Below are 27013 nucleotides of genomic sequence, written 5' to 3'. Positions count from 1 at the left end.
GACGGCCAAGCAAGTCAACAGAAGGTTGTCAAATTAGGTTTTATAGCTTGTCAGTTAAAACTTTAAGGAAACCTCAAAATGATCACCGCGGTAACCAATTTGACGAAACCCGGGATAAACCCGAGCGCATCATTAGGATTCGAACCCAGATTCGAGCAGATCTTTACAAAAGTAGGAGTAGCACGAATTTCGGCAATTTAATTAGGTCATATTATTTGGTAAAACTTATACATACCCAATTTTTTTGTCCCAGAAGTAGGCCATACCGGATGTGTCGGCATCCAGTTCCTGTATAGTGGCGACCTTTACCGGTGGCCTACGTCTGTTGTACCTGGGGTACGAGCTGGTTAGTGCAAATTTCGTCATATCTTTAGGCACGCATACGCCGACACGAACAGTATCACCTCTGAAAGAATGAGGAGTCCACATGTTTTAGGAATTTAACTAGTGTTTCCGAGCGAAAGCGTTAACTGATAGGCCTCAAAACAACTGCTTCAGGCCTTGAAAATAAAATTGCCTGCCACAAAAATAGAATTGTTGCATGGTGTTTTTCTGGCAAAATTTCTTGCTTATAGCTATAAAAAAACATATCTGCTGAAGCAAACATAATATCTTATCTCGATACAAATCCCGTAGTACAGATATGTCTGCATAGCATAAAATATCAGCTGGTTCAAATTCAACATTCGAAATTTTAATACTGATCCGCTGAACTCAGGTTTTCAAACTTTACCTCCTCATGCATTACAGCATTAATTATTTAATGGCAAAGGGTAACATGGTTTGTTTAGCGCGTTTCGTCATGGACATTCAAACACGTGACATGCTGTTAGCGTTTGACATCAAGCACTATAACTACTCACCTCTCCATGTTTAAAGCGTGCATCTTGAACACCCTTGGGACCTTGGTGTTGAAATGGACGGTGTAGGTCTTGTTTACGATGAAGTGATATCCTCGGCCCTGGTTTACTAAAGTCAATTTACAAACTCATATTATGGGCACAGTGACTTAAGGTTATCCGTAGTCTTAACTGTCAGAAATACCCATCATATAAAAAGGAAGGAGTTCACATTGTATCAGTACCTTGTCCTGCTCGACCTGTAGATGTCGATATTACTCCAAAATACGGGCCTACAATACTACAATCGTCCACGCAATTATATGGATAAAAACAATATTTACAAGTTAAATAATTTTCTCGATTTGATTTGCAGGTTGAGGAAGGGCAAGATTCAGTTTATTTTAGTAGAACGAAGTGGGACTTACATGCCAAGGAGAATGTGTGCGCGTGGGCGTCATCTCGGATGCAGTACACAGGTTTATGGTTGCGGGGGACCTTGAGGCTGGTGATCACGAAAATCTGTACGGACAATGTCATACACACTAAGTATTACGAACAGAATAGCCTCACACGATAACACGCGTAAACCCAATGTTTTGTGTTTCATTACAGTAAATCTACGAAAGAAAATATTGGTGGAATGACACCCTTTGATACTTGTTGGCAGTTATAGCGGAGTAGATAGAAAACAATTCCAATCGTCAAATTACGAAGATGTAGAAGATGCTCTGTTCGATTTGCTTAAAGCTGTACTAATTGAAAACATTCCATTGTGCTGTCCCTTCATAATTTCTAAGGCAAACAGGGGCGGTCGGGTAGCCTAGTGGTTAAAGCGTTCGCTCGTCACGCTGAAGACCCGGGTTCGATTCCCGACATGGGTAAAATGTGTGAAGCCCATTTCAGGTGTCCCCCGCCGTGATATTGCTGGAATATTGCTAAAAGCGGCGTAAAACCATACTCACTCACTCACTCTAAGGCAAACAAATTTGCTGAGAGGCAAGAACACTGACTAGTACAAATACCGGCTGGTTTGAGGGATTTAGGAAGAGGTGTGGCATATGTTCTAAACCAACCCATGGCGAGAGTGCATCAGTTGACCCTGAGCTCAATCTCATTCAAATCAGATATTAGTTCTCGTTACGCTAAACAAAGATCTGAGGACATCCCATTAAGGGTCACGTCAGAACGACCATTGATATGTGCGATAATCCAAATCATATTTGGCACAGGAAAGTGGTCTTGATGTGTCGAGGGTGATCAGAGGTGTCAAGACTGATAAACTGATAACAAGGCTGGTGGACGCTCTTGCCTCGGGAAGATGGAAGTCTAAAGAACGCATTACTCTTCTAGTGGCTGCAAATATGACGGACTGAAAAACTAAAGCTTTAAATGATCAGTATTTCCGTGAAACCAAGGTGTTTCACGAATGTTCGAAGTTTGCCGGCTGACTACAAATTCAACTCCAAAGCCTGGATGCAAAGTGAAATCTTCCGCGAATGGGTGATCCAATCAGCCAAGTCCATGAAGAGACAAGAGAAACATCCTGCTTCTGGCAGACCGCTGCCCCGCCCGACCACGTGTCCCAAACTTGACAAATATCACGCTTGCCTTCCTGACACCAAACAAAACATCCAAGATTCAACCCATGGACCAAGGTATCGTAGCCAACCTGAAGATCAACTACAACGGGGATATGGTGAGCAGCACGACCAAAGTCCATGACAACAAACAAGAACACGTGGTACCCGTCCTGACAGCAATCAACACGATTCATCGAGCGTGGCGTCGCGTGACAGCTCAGTGCATTGCTACAGTGAACTACCTGATGAAGTTGCTGTGTCCTTGTCGAGAGTGTGTGTCCGGAGTGAAAACAGCGACTGATATCCCACACGATGTGACCCTGGATGACTATTTGGCAGCCAATGACGACATCACAGCTGAGCGACCAACAGAAGACAACATCGTCAGCAAAGTTAAACACACTGAAAACACCGGCCCTTCTGACTACGATAATCAACTTGAGACAGAACCACCGAACAAATGTGAACTTCTCACACCATCTGAAAAGGCCACGCAATTACATGCCATTCGTCGGTTCTTTCCGCGTCGCCCTGGCGTAACACGGAAAGTGCTTGATAACATTGATGACATTGATGACATTGAGACAATACTGGACCAAATCCGTCTTTCAACAAATGTTCAAAGCAAAATCACAGACTTCCTGAATGAAGGCAAATGACTCTTGTATATGCATGTCAATGAAACCTGTTTTTACTTATGTTGTATATGATGAATAAACATAGTACATGTACAGTGCACGCTTTCGTTATTTATCAAGTAACATGGTGTGGTCACATGACTTGATCAAGATGTCAGTCGAAATGCCTTTAACGAACGACGGATATAACGAACGACGGATATAACGAACGACGGATATAACGAACTACGATTAGTGGCCCCTTTGGACGCAATAATCATAAGTAGACGAAGGAATAAATTAATTTTAGCATCTTTATCAGGCAAACCCGTGGTTGACAGCATGAGCAACGATGAACTCTACCCGACACAGAGTCAAAAATTGATCTCTCAAAACAATAAAAGTAGAATCCATATGTGGTTTTCATGGATAATCTTTGAGATACATATCTAAAGTTATGTTTGTAAATATAGCGAGCGTCTTTTAAAATTCTAACATATAATCTCTACAGTGTAGTTTATTGTTAAACAATGATTGTAACTGCGTTACATTGTTTCTGTTAAGATTCCGAAGACGCGCATTGCAGTGTGTTTGGACAGTGATCAATTGTCAGGGAAGTTACTATATTCAGATGCTGGCGTGGCGTGGAAACCCCCGGTCCTGTATACCGAGGACGGCGATAGTATTTCATGCAAATTTCTTGAAATTTATTGACAACGACTGCTCACCTTCACGTATTTGTAAGGACATACGGCCATGCCCCAGTTGTCCCTCACAGAACACTTGGGTGTGGTAAAGAACGGGTTGTTCTTGACGACCTGCGAGTTGATCATGCCCGTCACGCTACCGTCAACGTCGTGAAACGATGTTAGTTGTTTCCCCTCACCGTCTCTTTCAAATCCTGGTGTGGTCTTGTTGCCGTCGAACACTCTGTTGCCTTCAGTCTGTTGGAAGAGAATGCTGATATGCGAAATAAAGCAGGGTGGTAGATGATATATAGTATACACGCTTATTTCAGGGACATAAGAATGTACTACACACATTAACCGATGCAACATGCCGTGTGCTACACACATTAACCGATGCAACATGACGTGTGCTACACACATTAACCGATGCAACATGACGTGTGCTACACACATTAACCGATGCAACATGCCGTGTGCTACACACATTAACCGATGCAACATGACGTGTGCTACACACATTAACCGATGCAAAATGCCGTGTGCTACACACATTAACCGATGCAACTGCATCGTATCCCATTTGCGTAGATCGATGCTCATGTCAGTCACAGGATTGTCTGGTGCAAACTATTATTTACAGACCGCTGTCTTATAGCAGGAATATTGCTGAGTACGGCGTTAAAGCACAAACGAACAAATAAACCACCTATCCAACGTGCCGTGTGCTATACACATTTAGCTGTGCAACATGCCGCGTGCTACACACATTAACCGATGCAACATGACGTGTGCTACACACATTAACCGATGCAACATGACGTGTGCTACACACATTAACCGATGCAACATGCCGTGTGCTACACACATTAACCGATGCAACATGACGTGTGCTACACACATTAACCGATGCAAAATGCCGTGTGCTACACACATTAACCGATGCAACTGCATCGTATCCCATTTGCGTAGATCGATGCTCATGTCAGTCACAGGATTGTCTGGTGCAAACTATTATTTACAGACCGCTGTCTTATAGCAGGAATATTGCTGAGTACGGCGTTAAAGCACAAACGAACAAATAAACCACCTATCCAACGTGCCGTGTGCTATACACATTTAGCTGTGCAACATGCCGCGTGCTACACACATTTAGCTGTGCAACATGACGTCGGCGACACACATTTAGCTGTGCAACATGCCGCGTGCTAGACATTTAGCTGTGCAACATGCCGCGTGCTACACACATTTAGCTGTGCAACATGCCGCGTCCTAGACATTTAGCTGTGCAACATGCCGCGTGCTACACACATTTAGCTGTGCAACATGCCACGTGCTACACATTTAGCTGTGCAACATGCCACGTGCTACACATTTATCTGTGCAACATGCCACGTGCTACACATTTAGCTGTGCAACATGCCGTGTGCTACGTACATTAACCTGTGCAACATGACGTCGGCGACACACATTTAGCTGTGCAACATGCCGCGTGCTAGACATTTAGCTGTGCAACATGCCGCGTGCTACACACATTTAGCTGTGCAACATACCACGTGCTAGACATTTAGCTGTGCAACATGCCACGTGTTACACATTTAGCTGTGCAACATGCCACGTGCTACACATTTAGCTGTGCAATATGCCACGTGCTACACATTTAGCTGTGCAACATGCCACTTGCTACACATTTAGCTGTGCAACATGCCGTGCGCTACGTACATTAACCTGTGCAACATGACGTCGGCGACACAAGCATGTGCTACACTCATTTAGCTTTGCCACATGATGATGTCGACTGTTGTTTAACGCCGCACTCAGCAACATTCTAGCTATGTGGAGGCGGACTGTAAATCGAATCTGGACCAGACAATCCAGCGGTTGACGTCAGTCTATAGTCCCCGCCACTTCAAATAGAATCACGAAATATCGCGATGATTAATTAAAGAAATCGGCTGCTTGTATATTTAAATACGTATAACGTGAAAACAAGCGATTCCGTCGATAAAGAATATGGAAGAGATGATGTGGATTTATGTAAATAGCAGTGCCCCTGTCGGTCACTGACCATGTCATTTGAAACAGGCGCATTCTCCTGTACATATTGTTCCGGTTCGTTAAGTCTGACTTTTGCAGTTCTTCTCGAACTTTGTTTTGATCCTATTCTCCGTTGATTGTTTAATTTATGCACATATCAGTAGCCAATCACCCGATGCATATCACGCTACAAAGTGTATTCCTGCGCCTGCGCATGTTTTGTCTGCTTTGAATTATATAATTGTTTTTTTATTAAACTATTGGCGACAACATATGTTTTCGTTTTCGAATTAAAGTACAAGGATAGACTGGGGTTTTCAATTCCCTTATGAACCTAAAAAATACAGTCATTCCTACTTTCGTGGCGATAAACATCATAATTGAGTTTTTATCGCGTGGCTACAACCCGGGGAAGAATGGACAGTCAGGTTACTGCGAGCGGTTATATACTACTCAAAATTTGATAAGGATCACTAGGTGATATGTGTGTAAGTTACCACAAACATAACAAAAGACATGATTCTGACTCAGAAACGTGTTTAATCATGTTATGAATGAAAATTCATGAACGACATGAACTTGTATCAATATGGAATGTTTGAAAACACCAAAAGGCATTTCATTAAAAAATGTTAACAGCAAACAAGAGAAAGAATTACACAGTTATGAGGGATAGTCCATCATTACACTTAGTCGATGAAGTGTCAATATCGAGTATGACCTCCCAATGCATCAATGACGGCCTGACAACGTCGAGATATGCTGTCAATAAGCACCCGGATGTTCCCAATGGGAAGGTTGTTCCACTCTTCCACGAGGGCATGTCCGAGCTCTGCCAAAGTCGTGGGTTGTGCTCTACGGCGTGAAAGGGCAACCTGCAGCATGTTCCAGACATGCTCAATCGGGTTCAAGTCCGGCGAGCGCGCTGGCCAATCCATGCGGACAATTGTCTCCTGCTCAAGGTACTGCTCAACCACCCTGGCGCGATGAGGACGGGCGTTCTCATCCATTAGGATGAACTCAGGGCCTACAGCACCAGTGTAGGGTCTGACGTACACATCGAGGATCTCATCCCGGTACCTCACCCCCGTCATTGTTCCTCTCTCCAGGACATGAAGATCTGTCCTTCCATCTCTGTTGATTCCACCCCAGACCATGATGGAACCACCACCATAACGGTCATGTTCACTGATGTTGGCATCATGGAAACGTTCACGTTGCCGTCGCCACACCCGCTGCCTCCTGTCTGTAAGTCCAAACAATACCTTGACTCATCGGTGAACAGAACTGGAACCCAATCGTTCCGTGTCCAAGTGACATGATCTTCAGCCCATTCCAATCGTTCCCGTCGGTGTCGAACAGTCAGGGGGATTCGGACACATGCCCTTCTCGAGTAGAGACCTGCATTGTAAAGACGATTCCGTATCGTCTGAGTGGACACATTCACCCCCGAGGCGTTCAGGAGGTCGTTACGTAGGCTGGTTGCTGTCCAGAAGGGATGACGTCGTGCCTGAAGAGCCACAAAATGATCTTGGCGTTGGGTTGTCGACCTCTGACGACCACCCCCATGTCGGTGTGCTGCTGTACCAAAATTTTGCTGTCGGGACCAGGCCCTGCTTACAACGCTCTGGCTGACGTTTAGTGCATTGGCAACGTCACGTTGTGAATAGCCAGCATCAAGCATTCCAATACATCTGCCCAGTTGTTCTGTCGTCAGGCGACGCCTTACACGTTGAGGGGGCATTGCGTAGATAAACGTAGTGTAAACACTCAATTGAGTTTAAAGTTTCAGAATGAATCAGACACCGTTGCCTGATTGGAAATCGTGCAATGGTAGCAAAAGCATGAACTGTGATGTGAAACGCATTTCCCATGGCATGAAATGCACGTGCAAGTGTGTTGGAGACGTTTTTGATTTCACTTGAACACAATATTGCCAGTTATGCAGTTATTTTGTTTTTTTATTAAGAAAAATATCTACGATCCTTATCAAATTTTGAGTAGTATATTTAGCAGTGACCATGGGCAATAGGACTTTAAATAATTCATCTGCAAATGTTTTTCTTTCGGTTCGTACTGATAATGTACGTACGCTGTACACGATCTAAATATAGTCGCCCGCCGTCACCTGACTGCCAATCCTCGGTAGGATTGTAGCCACGTGATTAAAACTCAGTGATGTTTATCGCTAAGAACATGAACATTTCTTGAAATTAAAGCTCACTTTGCAATTTTTGCCATAACTGAAGGTAATATTCCCTATCAGCGGTATCATCGCGATATGGTGTGATTATATTTCAAGTGGCGAGTACCGGGTTCGATTTCCCACTGGGTACAATATGTGAAGCCCGTTTCTGGTATCCCCTGCTGTGATATTGCTGGACAAGTGCTGGAATAATTCTGGAATAGTGCTAGAAGTAGGGTAAGACCACAGTCACTCATTCTCCGGAGAACCAGATAAGGACAGTACAAACACTTAGAAAGAAAATCACCTTGAGCCACACAAAGGTGCTGATATAAGACTTATCTTGAAGAAACGGGCATGTATGTGTGGATTGGATGTCAGAAATGCCCTTTACTTGCAAATGTAAGAAAGGAAAAAGGCTAGTTTATCAACCAATTAATCAGGACTGGTACCGAAAACTTTACAATACTGGTATGAAATGTAACTTTGAAATTTGTCACTTCCCTAGAACTATGCCTCCTGTCCTTTACTGAGAACAAACTATAAAATCATAGATATTTCCTTATTTCCATCAAATATGCGAGGAAAACTACCTTTTTCCAAATTTCCAATTTTTTCCAAATTTCAGGCCAAAAAGGGTTCTTCTTGGAACGAAAAAATGACCTACCTTGTCACAGAATCCAAACTTAAGACCGGACACAGTGCTTCTCGGATTGAAGACGGGCATGTTGGTTCTCCTGAAGCCAAGAGCGCCACCAGTTCGATACCCAGGGACTTTGAAGACGCTGTCCCACGTGGAGTTCCAGTGCCAGTTGTAGAAGTCGTTGAAGTAGCAGTCGGTGACGTAGCTTGGGCCTCTGTAGAAGACGAAGCCTTGCAGGGGATCAGTTCTGGGGAGAGTATAGTGTATCAATGCTTACATCATACTATCAAACATTAGGCAGTTTGTAGTAGGGTTTGACGACAGCTGTGGATTAAGTAACAACGGTGTCCCACGCTATCCGAAGCTAGGTGGCCCTGAACATTGCCGAGCCTCTTCTAACCCGAAATTACCCAGCCAATCTTTCCCATCCTACCACTGCCGTCGTCCAGGGTTAAATTCTGAAGATATTTTAAAACTATTTTACGATCAAATGTCCATTAGCAGGGCCTATATATGTTTTCTTTTAATACCTATACCTTTGTTTAACGCCACAATCTGCAATATGCCAGCTGTACGGCGTCAGCCTGTGAGCAATCGACCCTGGACCAGAGCCGTCATCTTCCCGAGGCTAGAGAGTTAACGGACTTTAAAAGCCCTGTTTCCACCCTTTCCGAACAAGCCTGGGATTCCTGGGCTCGATCGTAGTGCCACCTATGGCTATTACGAGTTATGTCCCTTCCATGCCTCTCCTTCCACCTCTCGTATAACTTGCATTTGCTTCAAACAAAATGGCGGCGCCCAGACAATGCGATATGATCGATAATCAAGATCTATAGTGTGAAAAAACGAGTCTTACATCGCGAAGTGCATCAAATCACGTGAGCACCTTGATTAAAAACGTGATAAGATTTAGAAAATATCTGTTGACAACGAGTTGGTGGTGCACATGCTTTGCAAATACTGCCATGGACCGAAATCTGCAAAACAGTTTACGAACCAGATTTCGATTTCGTTCGTATGCATAGACTCGTTAGTCCAGCCAAAATGTAACTCCATAATACCAGCCTAGTTCGGCAAGGGTAAAAACTGGACTTGTAGTCAGTTAACTCCCTTGCCTCGGGGAGATGCCACGCCGTCCCTGTCTGACCCTGCATACACAGGGGGTAAAGTATCTTTAATATACCGCTGTTGCATGACGCATTACGTATTTCAAAAACCTTACGGCCTCGAACTTAATGATCTGTCAAACTTGTGAACTGGTTTCACTCGTCCCGGGACATTCCGCTGACGGTAGGTCTTCCCTACTCCCTTGTTGTCAGACATTCCAATAAACACCGAGTTCTTCACTTCGTTGAAGCGATTTCCTCTTGACATGGGCATACTGAGGCCACGCTGAGAATCGGCAATGCTGCAGAAGAAGAATGTTGCATCTAAACCAAACAATACAAAACACAGGGCGAAAGCGCGACTGGTGACAATCGCGGCTTCATTATTCCCCACATCACTATTTGATGCAATGTACTTTGTACACATAAAATACTGTGCAACCAGTATTGGCGACAGCCCCTAGAGATGAAATTGTGAACGTGTAAGCGCCGTTTTGAACAGTATGTTTTAATAACAGCCGTTCAACGTTGGTGTACAACTTACAAACACGCGTGTGGTGCTGACAAACTAAGGAATATGATTGGGGTAATTGTAGGATTCGATCCTATGACCTTTTGATCCTGGTAAACGAACAACTCTCCACGGCGACATGAAGCAATTTATGTTTATCAAGGCTGCCATCCAGGATCCTAAAACAGCGCCGAACCGTAACACGTTTATATGTTCATCGTTGCTCTTAATTTGAAAGGGAGATGTCTGTTACCGAGTGCCCGTGAGCTATTGTGGTCTCACCTGCAGTTGACCAGGGCGATACCCGGGCTTTGTGGTCTCACCTGCAGTTGACCAGGGTGATACCCGGGCTTTGTGGTCTCACCTGCAGTTGACCAGGGCGATACCTGGGCTATTGTGGTCTCACCTGCAGTTGACCAGGGCGATACCCGGGCTATTGTGGTCTCACCTGCAGTTGACCAGGGTGATACCCGGGCTTTGTGGTCTCACCTGCAGTTGACCAGGGCGATACCCGGGCTTTGTGGTCTCACCTGCAGTTGACCAGGGTGATACCCGGGCTTTGTGGTCTCACCTGCAGTTGACCAGGGCGATACCCGGGCTATTGTGGTCTCACCTGCAGTTGACCAGGGTGATACCCGGGCTATTGTGGTCTCACCTGCAGTTGACCAGGGCGATACGCGGGCTATTGTGGTCTCACCTGCAGTTGACCAGGGCGATACGCGGGCTATTGTGGTCTCACCTGCAGTTGACCAGAATGGTGTTTGCAGCTCTCAACCAGACGTTCTCTACTCTGTTCTTGTACACGGTAAGTCTGAATGGAAAAGATAATACATCTGTAGTTCGATTTTATCATTTTTAAAAAAAGGAGTTACTAGCCAGAGAATAGGAACATGTTAAAATTTGATTGCTGATTTACAAGCGACTCCCGAATGTGGGAGAACACCAGAGAGTATACCTGTTGATTGTGGTTGTGACTGGCTTTCCTTTAGAATTACTTGGCCGCCTCGGGTCGTACTTGATGGACCCGAATCGTGCATTCTCTGGGATGAACTTTTTACCTTCCCAGTGACCGTTTGAGATTCTGTTCTCGAACATCAGACCTCTCTGCAAAGTTATGCACGCCATTATTTAACAACAAATGCTATTATATCGCGTATTGAGAACAGTACCTGGAAATGTAACCGGTAATATAACTCTGCAGGTAGTGTGTAGGGAGTGTTTTGAAACGTTTACAAAGTATTTGTTTTTATAAAACATGCACGTACTGATGGAAATGAATAAGGGAACACTTAGTTTTAGACACAGTGAAGTTACATGCTATCATGGATTCCCAGCTACCAAATACGTATTGCAAACAATGCACACAAATTCATTTCAACACTGACGCGCGTGCGTGCGTCTGCTTGTACAATTCCGGACTTATGCCAATTTTATAGTGCTGGCCCATTTGATACCATGTTGCAGTTTAACATGAATAACGCGGCCGGGGACCGAAACCCGGACCTTTCTGTCTGTGGGTGGACGCTCTACCACTGGACCACGGAAGCAGTCGTGAAAATATGATATGATTATATAAGTATGTAAACAATGCCATTCAAACGCTAATTACAGCCTGTGAATTGTCACTTGGGTCAAGACAAGAGTTCTACACACTTAGGTCATCACTGATCACACCTGCAAGTCCAGACAGACGCCACCCACGCAACACGGTGTCATTGTTTTTTGCGACTGCGTCAAAGGCCGAGACGAGCCGACACGAGCCCGCGTGCATGTATTGTTTTAGCGGAAGTACTCTAATCAGTGCTAATGAGCAGTGCTATTCGGTGTGTGATTGGATTAATGTAAGGTGAGGATTCTCCTGTAAACATGACAGGGGACATTTTCTCGATATATAAATCCACTGATGCTTGAGAGGAGGGGCTAATACAAAAACTACCAAAAATATGACTCAAAGGTCAAATAATAAACTACATCCCGGACTTCCTAAACAATCGTAAAATAACAGTGGGTATAGACCAAACGCTATCGTATCAATGTCCCCTGGAAAATGGCACTCCCCAGGGCAGTATCCTCAGCCCCACACTCTATAATATAATGATAAATGATCTATTCGAGGGCCTATCCCCTAAAATAAACACATCTAAATTCGCGGATGATGGAGCCCTCTGGATCCGCACAAAAAGCATTAAAATGGCGCAAAACCTACTTCAAAAATTTCTAAACAAATTACAGCAATGGGCTGACAAATGGGGCTTCTCCCATAACTCGGAAAAAAACTACAGGAATAGTATTTAAACACAAAAACATGAAACCCGCCTCCCCAAAACTCCAGCTAAACAACAATCCAATCCAATTCCTTAAACAAACCAAATTCTTAGGACTAATTTTTGATGAACATCTCTCCTGGGACGCTCACATAAGTAATCTAATAAAACAATCTTAAACAAAACTGTAAAAAAATCAAATATCTTCACCCCAAAACGTAAAACACTCAAAATAGACATAAGACTAGCAATCACATTAAATAAACAAACCGACCCAAACATAGCAAAAACCACCACACTCGCATACATACATGAAAATTGGCCAAATTGGAGTCACATTTACACAGACAGATCCTCAGATCCGATCTCCAAACACACAAGTTTCGGAGTCCACATCACACAACCAACTAAAGCCACACAATCCTACCAACTCCCAAACAATCAATCAATATTCACGGCCGAACTAATGGGCATGGCCTCAGCCCTTCATAATCAACAATTTAAAAAACAAAAAATCCTAATACTTACCGACTCGCTCAGTGGACTACAAGCCCTCCAAAATAATCCACCAAAAACCGCCCAGAACAAATAAATCAAATACTAAATTGCTCAAACGATTTAACTAAGGCAGGCAAACAAATAGCATTAATTTGGATCCCCGCCCACGTAGGGATATACGGCAATAAAAATGCCGATAAAGCAGCTACTCTCCCTTAAAATCCCAGAAATAAGCTTAAATGTACCCATCTCCAAATCAGAAATTAAAAGTGTCAACAAACAAACAAAAATCACCAAAAAATGGCATAACTTTATATCTAAACTCAAATAGCCAAATCAAAAAGGTTCTAAAAAAAAACTAACCAAACCAAAAATTCTACATCCGTCCAAAAAAAATCGACAGGGTAATCACTAAACTCCAAACAGGACATACCAACCTAAACAACCACCTCAAAATAATTAAAAAAACACGCAACAGGAACCTGCCCACACTGCAAACAACAAGAAACCCCAGAACACGCACTCATACATATTGAATCCGGGGTGGCCTGTAAGCGAAAGTTTCGACAAAAGAGCCTCTTATGTGCAATTACTTGGTGGAACGTCCGCAAGAGCAACGAGTAATTTATGTTTAGAACGAGAAAATATCATGTTCTATTTGTAAATTAATTTGGACACCCTCATTAAACGAAAGTTTATCTTCAACTGATAAAGATAGATACGATAAGGACTATATTGTGTCGAACTAACGGTCGAACCTCGGATAAATGAAAATGTTTACGTAGGTCCCTTTGACTTAACGGTGTTTGACTGTAATAACATTAATGTCTGCCATCACCCACCTCATGATTGGAGTGAGCCACGTTGTTATTGAACTCCAGGATAGGGGTGTATCTGGTGCTGAACTTTGTGACAGCTGATTGGTTGTTGGCCAGTTTCTCAGCTTGACGGGCAGCTGATGGTCCGAGGGGGCTGTCGGCGTAGTTGAGCCAGAATCCAGCGTTCTGGACATAAAAAAGCAAACCGTTCATGAAGCTAACGAAGTTCTACTTTCGCAGATGATATTCAGCCTTGCAAGATGTAATACAGTCAAAAGCAGATTGTCAAAAATTGTACCTTTACCAGACCAAGATCAGTATTCGGATTTATGTATTAGAAAATCTTCCAAAATAAGCATATTCTGTTGAATCTTTTAATCCATGTCTAATATTGTTCGACATGTGAACGATCTTACGTCAGAGCCGGCGGCCACGTTGTTCCTGATGTAGTTGTTGAAGTGGGTGATCCAGAAGGTGGCCAGGGAACTGAAACAGATGGATAAGGAAGCAAAGATTTCATCAGTGTAATATGAAGACGCAGAATACCATTTTCCATTTTACACAGTGTAGTGAAATACAAGAATGAGTGAGTGAGTGAGTATGGATTTACGCTTCTTTTAGCAATATCACATCAAAATCACGGCTGGGGACACTGGTCAAATATGTGGAACCCATTTCTAATGTGGGGATTCGAACCCGTGTCTTCGGCATGACGAGCGAACGCTTTACCCACTAGGTTAACTCACGGCCCCGAATACGAGAGTGAGTTGGGGTCATGTCATGTTATTGACGTGTACCAAGGTAAAAAATTGACCAGTTGGTCAGTCCGAAAAGTACATGTGAAGACATAAGAATACCAAGGACCGATGTACAAATATGGGATTCGAATAAAAAGCGGATACCGGCAACTGAGGGAGGCAATGATACACAAAGAGTTGTAGCCAAGGAGACCCTTTGGCCACCCGTCCCCTGTGTCCGTAGGAAACATCAAGTAACACTACACGAACAGGGAAACATACATGTATCTAGTACAATTGGATGATTGTCTCCGAAGAGTGTGAGTGAGTTGGTTTTAACGCCGCTTTTGATACATAGTGTTCCAGTTATATCTCTGCGTGTCAGCTTAATGTGGGAGGAAAGCCCGAAGTGATGCAAGTCTCAGATGTTTACCACTTCGGTGGTACCCACGACACACGTACACGATACAGTTAATGTCAAAGGGGTACAGAAAATGTCAGTATCGGTTGTGCCCACCACGTGCATCCATCACCGCTTGACACCGACGACCCATAGATGCAATCAAGTTGTCAATAACACGCTGTTGGATGTGCTGCCATTCATGCTGAAGTGCATCAAGAAGCGTCGGAAGTGTTTGGGGCGGTGGATGCCTTCTGCGAACGCGTCGATCCAACTCGTCCCACAGATGCTCAATCGGGGACAAATCTTGAGACCGGGCTGGCCAAGGTAATGTCTGGATGTTGTTGTGCTGTAAGAAGTCCTGACAAACACGTGCAATATGCGGTCGAGCGTTGTCCTGCTGGAACTGTCCGCCTTGAACGTTGACGTGAGGAAGAACGTAAGTCTCTGTAACGCACACCTGCCACATGCACGAGAGGCGTCCTACCTCCGTGATGAATGCCTGTCCTGCACGTTTGCGGTTGGATGAAGCTGTAAAATTGATCCCCAAACGCTACGTTTATGTGCTTTGCATGTGTTTTCGCGAATTTAGACACAACATCTTTCTGTTTGACTTATTTGGTAATTTTATGTAATTATTTTAGATATTTGGCAAAAAGTGGTTTTACATCTGTCAAGTTTCTTTTTTTTAATTTATATTTATATATATATACATTGACATATATAAACTGAACCACAAACCTAACCCCAAGTAACATTGCATGAAAAGTTGTTAAATATCTGTATTTTTTGTCAAAGTTTCTAAAAATTTTAACATTACCTTGTCCGGAAAACGAAATATGAAAACAAAGCGGGTGACAATAAAACCGATCTCCCAACGCATTACAGCAACGGCCATGTTAACCCGATGCACATGAGTTCCGTGCAAATTGAAATGCACATCCTTTCCCCCATTTCTTGCCCTATAAGAATCATCCCTGATCGGATAACATTCATTCGTTATTGAATTGCTACCACATGCCAAGATTGACAAGAAAACAGCGACACCAAGCCCTTGGATGATTGAAAGCAAGACAAACCGCCCGGCAAGTAGCCAATGCATTTCAAGCCCACGTAAGGACCATAAACAGGCACTAACAGCGGCACCAGACCACAAACACTAAAGATGAACGACCAAGTAGTGGAAGACCAAGGGACGTCAGGGTCGTCAGATTGTGCGACAGCATCTTTAAGATCGCTTTGTTACTGCTGCGGAAACTGCTCGACAGACCATGGGGACCCACCAGCAACACATTAGTGCGGACACCGTGCGTCGACGATTGACGAGCAGACACCTCCACTGTGACAGGCCACACCGAGGACCCTGACACCACGTCATCGCCGGGACAGTCTTCAGTGGGCAACACAGCATCAGCATTGGCGCCACCAGCAGTGGAGAAGAGTCCTCTTCTCAGAGGAGAGCCGTTACTGTATCTCAACGGCAGATGGCAGAGGGTGAGAGTCTGGCGACGCCGTTGGGAACTTTATTCAGATGTTTGTGTTGAGACCACACGCCATACCTCATTTGTCACGTCGCCGCAACCACGAGTTTCAGAATGATAACGCTCAGAGTGCGAGCTCTAGTGCCTATGGCCCTTCATCATCGTCTCATCCATTCCATGTATCGATGTTGCACGCGCGGTTATCAATGGCACATGGCGGAAACACGAGATACTGACTTGTGATGCCATTTTCTCAGACAAGTGTTGTGTTTCACTTTAAGAAAATTTGACACTTTAATTTCAACCTTGATGATCAGTTTTGCAAGTTTCATCTTTTTAATATGTCTCAAAGTATGTTCAGTGTTTGGACAAATAAGGATTGTCATATCCTCTCTCCTCTCTCTCCTCTCTCTCTCTCTCTCTCCTCTCTCTCTCTCTCTCCTCTCTCTCTCTCTCTCTCTCTCTCTCTCTCTTCTCTCTCTCTCTCTCTCTCTCTCTCTCTCTCTCTCTCTCTCTCTCTCTCTCTCTCTCTCTCTCTCTCTCTCTCTCTCCTCTCTCTCTCTCTCTCTTCTCTCTCTCTCTCTCTCTCTCTCTCATCTCTCTCTCTCTCTCTCTCTCTCTCTCTCTCTCTCTCTCTCTCTCTCCTCTCTATATATATATATATATATATATATATAGAGAATCACCTGGTACCTATCAGTTCTCCAACCTTCATAACGAGTAGGTTGTTTCGTTTACTCTTATACCGGGATACTGATAGTTACGTTTCGATGCTCTATCCAATATGATTCCTTATAACGTGTATATTCTTTAAGATCTAACAAGGTACAGCTGAGTGCCCCTGCCAATACGCGAGTGATTTTATTCGTCTTTACAGCACATGACGTACTTGCAGTTCCAGGCTAGGGTTTTGTTGCACCAGCGGTTTTTCATGTCCGTCATTATGTGTGTGCCGTGTTTCGTTCCGATTCCGATATTCCCGTCCAGAATATTGTATTGCCTCCACACTGTCCTCCAGGAAGTAGCCGTGGCCAAGGATGGTCGTAACAGGCGTTGTCGCTCACCTGTGTGATGACAACAGAATAGTTGAACCATACGTGGGAAACATCCACACATTAGGCAATATTCCAACAACCAGTATAGGAATCCTGTGCTTCAGAGTTCTTGATACAAATTGATGACATATCAAACTACGTCAGAAAACTTAAAAGTGTACCTCAAGTCCGTCAGTTCGTGGATGGTGACACATCTGGCCAGGCTGTGGTGGATGGAGTTGCTGCGGACCCAGGTGCCGTTGACGTCGTCGCACATGTGAAAGTGTATGGGGTAGGAACCTGCAATTCACAAGATATTTTCATCATCCAATATTTCCCCACGAAATTGACAAATGTCCAGTACAGTCAATAATCTCAGTGTTCGTAAAGGATGTCCGGATAACATCAAGGATATTATAACGTTATTAAAAGCGTCAAACCCCCTTCATTAATAAGTGTCGATTGTACGATCAAATAGTGGTGATAATAGGTGTTCGCGAAAAGGTGGACGTATTCTGCCCCCACCCGGTGGCACTCGTCACAAACACCTGGAAAGGAAAAGTTAATTGTTCACCTGAAAATACACGGGAACATACAGTACAAGTCCAAATAGGGATTTGCATCGGACATCATTTTTGTCACTGATGGGTCAACTTTCGAAATGTTCTCATGCCTACCATAACACTTTTTTAAAGTTTTACTGAGGCCTTTAAAGTTTTAACCATGATCAAACAACTTATGAGCTAGAGTTATATGACGCCCTTTGAAATATTGGTCGAAAGCGTGAAATATAGACACCAAGTGCTGGAGCTGCAGGATTATTGCTGAATGTAAAGGGAAAAGTGGACATTTGGAAAGATTAATTCATCCCTCTTGTCATAGTCTTGTGGAGAGTGTTTTGTCACTCGAAATCTTTCTGCATAAATCTAAATATGATTTGTTTGCTTTTTTGTTTAACTCAACAATATTCCAGCTTTATGACGCCGGTCTCTAATTAATCGAATCTGGACCACACAATCCAGTGATTGACATCATGAGCATCAAGCCTGGCAATAGGATGACATGCATCAACCAAGTCAACGAGCCTGACCATCCGATCGCGTAAATCGTCTCTTGCAACAAGCACAGTCGCCTGTTACGGCAAGCATGGGTTGCTCGAGACCTTATTCTATCCCGGATCTTCAAGGGTCTTCAGGCGGTCTCATTGGTCTCCTTTATTTCTAGTACAGGTCGGTAAGTAAGTGAGTGGAGGGGAATTTGCTATTTGATGGTTATTGAACGATATCAGATCATCAACCCAAAGCTTAAGTTAAACTTCTTGGCCAAATTACCTACTTCTTACTTGGCAATCCAAACATAAATTGCGATTCAAACGCATAAAGAAACAGATCAGCAAGAAGGTGGTGCCAATTGGTGCCAATGGGGACGACTTATTCTTGCCTCAATTTCTTACCCCCAGATTGTACATAGGTGTTATCAATTAGGAAGTCCACTTCCGATTGCATTTGCTTTTTTTCTGAAGATAGATATGTAACTAGATCTAGGATCATCACGTTTTGTAACAAAATCCCCCTGGATCAAGGAAGGGTGTTTTAAATGTTGTGGTGGGATAGTGGTGTACAAAATTAAAAAAACAATTGATTTGACAGAATTGAACCTGATTCTTTTCTAAGATTGTACAAACGCAAGAAAATCTTCTTGGGTTGTGAGAATCCACATAGTATTAATTCCACTTGTCTCAAATACTGTCTGAATATACAGAAAGTCCTTTCTTGATTATATCAAGGCTTGTGGTTAATCTTTAAGGTAGGGATTTGGTGGTACATTTGCCCAGCAATATATCTCTCTTTGTACGGATTTTTATGAAGCATTGGAATCCAGTAGAAAAGAGGAATAGACATGTCTTGAGGTGGAGTCATGTCACAAGTTGATAGTACTGATGATGTAATGGCAGATTACGCCATGTTCTTTGATCAAACAAATAATGTAGTGATGCTTACATCTAATGGTTATGTTATTTGAGGAATTATTGAATGTATACGCTAGTTAATTACTTTGTCTTGTTCAAATTACAGCGAAATCATTTACTTTGGAGGTTACATTGGGTATTACCGACCTTGAATTATGCCATTGTATGAAACACAACGTATCTGGTGAAGATAATGGGACTTCTGATCACGTGAGAAGAGTAAGGACCACATTATACAAATAGACAGGTATGGATGGAAAACAAACATTGACATGAAAGGATAACTGTTTCTACACAAGTAAAATGGAACGCCTTGACAGTGAATGTCAACATAGCACGGGGAGAAAGTATCATTGTTCACAAGACTGATCTCTATGATAAATGTTACCTGTGAACTCCTGCTGTCCCATGTGGTAGAACTCAATGCCTTGGATGTGAGCTGAGGCGAAACCCTTGGTTACCTGTACATAAATATATACCATCAATTGTCTCTTGGGTCTTCTTCGAATGCACCTACCAGTGTGTAAATATGTCTTCTATTTTTTCTGTGTTCCAACAATGGCATAATGTAATAATAATAGTATTAAGTAGGTATTTAGCATCGTCGAAATGCTTGTCGAACTAAGTTTAGAATAAACGCGGGCAAGCGTAGATCATAAGGCGAGGACAGGCAATATTTCCCAACAGCTGGACTTCATTTTCTTTGTTTTACCTGACCGATGATTTTCTTTAGATCAGTGAGATATACTTTTTGTATTATTCCACAACCGACACGGTGCTGAGTACATCCCGGACTAGGTGCTGCCAAATATAGACACGTTCCTCAGTACCGAATTAAGTGCACACACTTTGATAGTTACGTCAGACAAGTCATACGTTGACATCACCACATATATAGAATGTGTACATCGTGGCCACGAAACACTTGTACTGCTCCGGGCTGATGCTGATTTATAGTGCTAATCCACTGAGATACCATGCCGCAGTTTAACATGAATACCCCTCTCAGGCACAGTATACCGACTCCGAGCCGACCAGTCCTTGTTTTAGCCTCATAATGCCAGGCCCCAGACAGGGTAACAACAAGTACCATCTTTTAACGTCTTTTAGTATGATGCGGTCGGCGATCGAAAAAACGAACTTTCCGCTCTCCGGGCGGATGCTCTACCACTAGACCACGGAGGCGGTCCGTTTCCTTAATATGTCAACCATATACGTTGACGTTATCACAGATATACTATGTGTACATGGTGGCCACTAAACACCCTTGTAAATGAAGTGTGTTACCTTAAGATGTCCACAGATACGTTGACGTTATCGCAGAGATACTATGTGTACATGGTGGCCAATCAACACCCGGTAAAGGAAGTGTGTTACCTTAAGATGTCCACCAAAGTGGTCGAAGTTGAAGAGAGAACACAGCCATTTTTCTTTTTTCCTGTTTGTTTCCGTGACGTAACATCCGGTCTCCATCTCACCTTCGATGACGAAGTCACGTGACAGCAGTGCTACCTCACCTCTCATGTCCACTCCGTCATACACCTTGCCGTAGTGCGGAAACTTGAATTCTCCTGTAACAAGTACCTCTGCTCATCTAAAATTTGGACAATAAGGACATCCAAGGCATATTCTTTACGAGACATATGGATATATCACAATAAATGTGCACATAGCACTGAAGAAGAAGTGAGTGTCTTTACATAAGTTTGACTTATGAAAGTTTTTCTAAACAATGATAAACACTAAATCTATATTTACATGTACAAACACCTGTTTCTGTACTCGAGTAGTGTATTTTAGGTCTCGAAATCTGAATCATACAGAATCACTCAACCGACCTTTGACCCTGAACTGGTTGCTGGCGCAGTCGTCACAAGGAAACACTTCAAACTCCTCCGCCTGTTTCCAGTGAAAGTCCGTAGACGTGAACACAACACGATCACCTGAAGAGAAACAGTCAGTATGAACATAGGTGAACACAACACGATCACATGAAGAGAAACAGTCAGTATGAACATAGGTGAACACAGCAGGATCGCCTGGAGATAAACAGTCAATATATACACATCCATCACTTGTTTGTAAACATAACAGGCAGGCTGTAGCGAGTTCAACTCCTTGCATAGTTGCAGGCCGCCCACCGCAGTGGGGAGATGTGACGGGTGGCTACGGGTGTGGGGAACTTGAGTTGGCGTGACTAATTAAGAGCCAGATATCTGACCGAGGTTATACATGTGTTGGTGCCTCCCTGCTTACCTGTTTGCCATGATGATACGTCATTGATTACATCAATTTTAGGATAGGAGATATCTGTGGATGTAACCCGGAAGTTGACACCATTGGGACGCCTTCTGTTTCTTGTACTGACAGCACTTTCAACAGCAAATTTGAGATGCGTCTCCCAAAGAACAACGTGGACGTCATCAGTTTGTGTGTAGGTGCCATCTTTCTCCCTAGCCACGTGCTGCTCCATGGTGACTTTCGGGTTTCCTGAGTAGGACAACAACGAGTACATATACAACGGAGATATACAACTATTCTAAACTATCGCATTACAATGCTGCTGATAACCCCGATTAGTTTGCATGGGACGGATTGCTTAATGAGGTGGATGTGTCTGGGATTTCCGTGGGAAACAGAATATGGGTAACTGCTTCAAGATCCGCAATACATTTTGTAAGACATCCAGCGTGTTCATCTAATAACCTTCCAGTAACACCTCATGCCAAATTATTTGTGTCCAGTTTTGTTTCGTTTTGTTTTGTTTGTTTTTGTTTTTTTAGGGTGGGACAATTCGTTTTTTCTCTTAAAGTCCGCAACCATCAGTAAGTATACTTACCTGTAATAGTTATAAAAGCATACGACTCTAAATCCTTGACCTTCCTGATGTGCGACGTTGTCAATCCACCCAACGTCTCAATGGCGGAGAACACGGACTTCCAGTTTCTGCGACGTTTTGATTTAATCCCCAACCTCCGCATTACACCCAGGGCGACCACTTTATTCTTAGGAATAACTGAAAAAAAGTTTGTCATGTATCAGACTACCAAATCTGTTCATTAACAACTTGATTGCTTTTTGCAGTTAGTCCAAATACCTAATGGAAATTGATATGTATATCTGAAATATCTTCCGATAAGGTTTATATCAATCGAAAAGATGTTTTAAGTGTTTACCAACACCTGTGTCATCACTGACTGTCAGTCATCCATTCATATCATTTTCACCACTATTTTGCCTTTTACACCCAAATGCAATCTGTTTCGGCAGATGATTGAGACTGGTAATTCTTTGGCTTTGTTTTATATTTACTTTAGGTATCAGTTTCATCCTAAATTATCAATTTTATTTTATGACAAAATAGAATAAAATAATTTACGACATCATTCTAAAAGAATGGGATCGGGTATGCATCAGTTTTTTTCATGTTTGTTTGTTGTTCAACACCGCATTCAGCAAAATTTCCGCTATACGACGTCGGTCTGTAAATAATCGAGTCTGGACCAGACAATCCAGTGATTGACATCGTGAGCATCGTTCCACGCAATTGGGATACGATGACATGCATCAACCAAGTCGGCGAGCCTGACCACCCGATCCCGTTAGTCGCCTCTTACGTCAAGCATAGTCGCCTTATTCTACCCCGGATCTTCACGGGGAGTAATATGATATACTACTTTTGGCATGTTGCAAGTGGAGGAAGCTTACAGTTTCAAACAGCGAGTAAGTGTGGTTTTACGTCGCGTTTAACAATAGTCCAGCAATATCCCGACAGGGGCACCAGAAATGGGCTCCTAAACGGGGAATCAAACACTGGCCTTCGACGCGATTTGCTGCAATATGTTATGTCAGATTTGTCGTTTATTTCTTGACATCTATAGCTTTGTTGAAATGAACCAGTACGGGTCGAACTGAATTCGATCTTAAACGGAATTTAAAACTATTTCAGCAGTTCCTGGCGGGAAAGTATACGGACACTCCTGATTCACAGCTATATACGGTACCTCAAAGTTCTGGTTCTTGGTTGAACGCTTGGTCTTGGTCTTCAGCATGCTTGCCGTAAGAGGCGACTAAACGGATCGGGTTGTCAGGCTCGCTGACTTGGTTGATGCATGTCATGTTTGCAGGCCGTGTCTCTGGAATATTGCTGAGTGCAGCGTGGGGCAACATACAAACAAACAAAGCCTTCAACAAAGGGGAGGTTGAAACCTGATCCTTCAATGCGTCATCTGTTGTCAAGTTCTGTTGATGTGTATCATGTTCCTGTCACCAACACTGAACTTACATCTGTATTCCACGCCGTAAAAACAAGGCCACCACTTACTTTTCAGGAACTTCACAAGGTTTTTATCGGCGGTGGAGTGCCAATTCTCCCCCGTGTAGAAGGCGCCGAAGTCATACAGACTCCCGTTCAGGTTCCACACCACCACGTGGAGTCCCATCCCCCGCTCCCGGTAATATGGCGTTTTCTATGTGGGGAAAAATATCAGACCTGATATTCACAGAGGGTAATGACTATTGGCTCACAACTGAATAAGGTCTTCGTCTGAAGATCTGGAGTAAGTGAGGTGAAATTGGGTTTAACGTCGCGTCCAAGATTGTTGCACTTATATAGCGACGTGCATGCACGTGTGTGTGTTTGTGTGGCTGCTTGTACTAGTCCGGACTGATGCCGATTTATAGTGCTAGCTCACTGAGATACCATGCCACAGTTTAACATGAATACCCCACTCAGACACAGTATACTGACTCCGAGCCGACCAGTCCTTGTTTTAGCCACTTAATACCGAGCGCCAGACAGGGTAACAACAAGTACCATCTTTGAACGTCTTTTGGTATGACGCGGCCGGGGATCGAACCCCGGACCTTCCGCTGTCCGGGCGGACGTTCTACCACAAAACCACGGAGGCGGCGAAGATCTGGAGTAAGTATGTCGGGTTTATGTCATTTTTAAAGATGTTTAGAATCGCCTAGCCCACACCATTATTGAACCAGGTAAGGAATCCAACCAGCAAACTGGAACTGATGCCTGTTGCGTGTATCGTATATCTTACTCGTATACTACATGTCAGCAGCTCTCCAATCCTAACCTTGTGATTGTAGACAACTCCACACGTTTGATCTGCAGCAGGGATGGAGGTCGCCAGCTTCGTCCATGACGTCTTCTCTCTGCCGTGAAGCTCAAGAACGCCACCTGCCGCCACACCGATGAACTTCCGGCCGAAACCAGTAACGTTCAGTGTTGAGTTGCTGAGGCCTATGGTAAGATTGTTGAACTGTTGATACTTGATTCAGTATGAAATAGAATATGCAAATTACTGGTCATGCCAATACTTAAAAGCCAAAGGTAACCTTTACAATATTTCAAATTCAAGGACACGTGCGGCCTTCTTTTTCAGATGCACTCTTCTGTGTAGACGGTGTTACCAGGTCCATGTTACCACTGGGAGACGAGTGTTGATGTAATCATCTCATATTTAATGGCCATGAAGTTGAGTGACTCTTTCCCTCCCTCCCCCTCCCCCTCCCCTGCTACTACAGTTTACATGGTAGGGTAATATACGGTACCTGTGAGGACGATGTTGGCTTTCTTGGTGAATCTGCAGTCGTCGCTGCCAACGTGTAACTCCCCCCTAATCAGGACGTAGCTAACGGTGAGTGTTATATCTGCCTTGTCGTCCCACACTAAACTGGCCCCAGACTCCACCGTGATCGACCCCAGGGACGGAGTGGACTCGTCCAGTAGCACGCGCATGCTAGAGGTCAGGATAACCTGCAAATCATAGTACGTTTGTATACAGTGCACAGATACAGTTCGTTAAGACAAACCTTAATCTGAGCAACGTGAACTAATACTATGCTATAACAGTTAAATACAATAATGCACAATGCCATTTAGAAAGTGGTCAAATGTAACAAATGTTATATGGGATAACACTTTGTCAGTAGAGTACAGATTCCAGTTGAGTGCTATCCGGGATTCGAACCCACACTGCCAGAGTGAGACACCTCATCGCCAACTCACAAAGTCAGCCATCTTACCCACTCAGCCACCGAGGCTTCCACGACATGAAAGTCCGACAACCCCAAAATCCTCACGATTTGGCAGATATATTGCCGATGTGACGTAAAGCATAAAATCGCTCACTCAACCTCCCATAATACTAGAATTTGTACTTTACTAAGAAAGTTTTCTCCCAAATAAAATGTTATTTATTTGGGATAAAACTTTCTTAGTACAGTACAAATTCTAGTATTATTGGGGTTGAGTCTCACCCGGGGTACACAAAGTACGTGGTCTCGGACTACCGTTGTTATCCCAAATAAAACATGTATTCGATAAGTATATATTCTACAATGTCTTCGGCAATAAACAATCTAGCTACAATAAGTTGCATCTAATAAAATTATGATTGTACAGCATCCGTTGAGATCCGAGATAGATTTGGTCTTCAGCAACCCATGCTTGTCATAAGAGACGACTAGGATTGTCGGAAGAGGCAACTAACGGGATCGGGGGGAAAGGCTCTCGCTGACTTGGTTGATGCAAAAAATATTTTCTTTTTACGTTTACTTTTTACATCAAGGGTTGTGATTATGGCATGCACATGCAAATAATATCAAGACAGCTGTATTACTTTCATTCCTACTTATCTAAATTTGGGTAAAAGACCCATCGCAGTACAGTCGTGTGCATTGACCAACATCACACAAAACACGCTTTAAATAGTAATTTCACCTGTTGTTGCCTTGGTATGTAACGTATTTAACATCCTATGTTGTGTCTTGACGGCGATTCAATAAATTTAAACCGTGAATATAAATTGTTTTTTATACTTTGAAATAGCATAGAAAGATAAATAATTGACTATTTTTGATAATCTAGGCCATGGTTATATCAAGAGTGAAATGAATGATGTTCAAAGACATGCTTTTATCTGGTATCAGATGTATCGACTTCTTTTTCAATTACCTACCAGTGGACAAATTATTTTAATCCTGTTTTCGTTTGTTCATCTCGAATGCATCATGTGACATTAAAATCACGGAAATCCTGTTCGAAAATTTGATAGCTACATTCGGTTTGAGTCCTCTACTGGACAATAGAGTCGCGACAAATTATACATATTTAGTTATCAGAATAAACGACATATTACACAAAATGATTGCCAGGCATAAAATTGACCAAAGTCACCTGTTGGCCTCCCGCTGGCTTGGTCCCTCCCCACGTGCTGGCATCGCTCCATCTCTTCAGACCGAGGTCTGCGTGGGGACACCCAGCGTCCACTGTCGCCAGACAAACCAGGGTCAGCACTGCAGCCAGTGTCCGAGATGACCAAACGTCGCCCATCGTTGTCACCATGACGAAGATGTGGACTGATCAGTCACGGTTTCTATGTATATACTTTTTTCCAATATTCACGGAACCGAAAACATGCGTTTAATAGTTATAGCGTAAATGACAGAATAGCATCAGTTGAACGGTCAGCACATTTAGAGCGAGATGTATTTTCACAGAAGGATGAAATGCCGTTTCTGATTCAGCCGACACAATTAGAAATGGCCGGACCCTCCGAGACATACAGCCAACACCGATGCACTGGT

At 43.3% G+C, this 27013-nt stretch overlaps 1 pseudogene; it reads right to left on the bottom strand.

Annotated features, from left to right (window-relative positions):
• LOC139462112 (cell surface hyaluronidase CEMIP2-like) overlaps positions 1-26771 on the bottom strand; it is a 42369-nt pseudogene extending 15598 nt beyond the window's left edge.
• Positions 26772-27013: the final 242 nt, after the last annotated feature.

Source organism: Haliotis cracherodii, unplaced genomic scaffold (genome assembly GCF_022045235.1).
Source record: "Haliotis cracherodii isolate W230 unplaced genomic scaffold, xgHalCrac1.p SCAF_15, whole genome shotgun sequence".
NCBI classification, from domain to species: Eukaryota; Metazoa; Mollusca; class Gastropoda; order Lepetellida; family Haliotidae; genus Haliotis; species Haliotis cracherodii.
This window is presented reverse-complemented; position numbering and strand designations above follow the sequence as displayed.